Below are 926 nucleotides of genomic sequence, written 5' to 3'. Positions count from 1 at the left end.
GTATTCAAAAACTCAAAAGGGTATTGAACAGTCTGATCTTGGTCGATTGTTGTGTGAATTGATGGAAAAGTTATTTCTGATGATTTTGTTAACTTTTGAAGAAGTTCATGATTGAGTTTATCAGCCATTTCATTAGTTGGAGCGAGTATAACTCTTTCACATAGCCAGTTTATATCAGTGTAATTGACAATCTCACATACACTTATACACTCATACAATCTCACATACACTGACACACACATACACTGACACACACATACACTCCCATATACACTCACATGCATATACTAAAACAGATACTCAGATGTACATTTACGTAATGAACGTACAAACACACACAAACTCACAGACACATACATGCTCATATACAAAATGTGTCGTGGTGGAGGTGGTGGTATAAAATATCCTTTACTATGTCGTACATAACGAACGTGCAAACACACACACACACACACACACACACACACACACACTCACAGACACATACACACTCATATACAAAATGTGTCTCGTCGTGGTGGTATAAAATTTCTATTACTATCTCATACGTACATATAAGTAGTAGCAGCAGCAAGAGTAGGGGTGTTATCATTAGCACTACTCCCACTATGCGTAGGTGCGTGCGTATATAGATATATGCGTGCGTATATAGAGATATGTGCGTGCGTATATAGATATATGCGTGCATGCGATAGTATACGCAGTTTTAGACGCGTTTTGATCTTGTCACTACACAGTAATTTCCCTTTGTTTTTAACGGTCATTTTTCACAAGAATTTTCAATAGCCGGATAACTGAAGAGATGTTGGCGTGGGCTACCACCCTGGCATCCGAAACTCGGAGTTTTATCATGGCTACTGAATAAGTGTCACATATTTTTACAGATAAATTCCTCTATTTGCATAATATCGAGGTCTCTTTCTTTC

The 926-nt window shown here is 37.8% G+C and overlaps 1 protein-coding gene across 2 annotated transcripts in view; it reads left to right on the top strand.

Moving 5' to 3' along the window:
* LOC106870415 (uncharacterized) overlaps positions 1 to 926 on the top strand; it is a 142670-nt gene that overhangs the window by 139631 nt on the left and 2113 nt on the right. The gene's annotated exons all lie outside the window — the stretch shown is intronic.

The sequence above is a fragment of the Octopus bimaculoides genome, chromosome 5 (assembly GCF_001194135.2).
Source record: "Octopus bimaculoides isolate UCB-OBI-ISO-001 chromosome 5, ASM119413v2, whole genome shotgun sequence".
In the NCBI taxonomy this organism is placed as follows: domain Eukaryota; kingdom Metazoa; phylum Mollusca; class Cephalopoda; order Octopoda; family Octopodidae; genus Octopus; species Octopus bimaculoides.
Note: the sequence above shows the minus strand (reverse complement) of the source record. Positions and strands in the feature narration are given on the sequence as shown.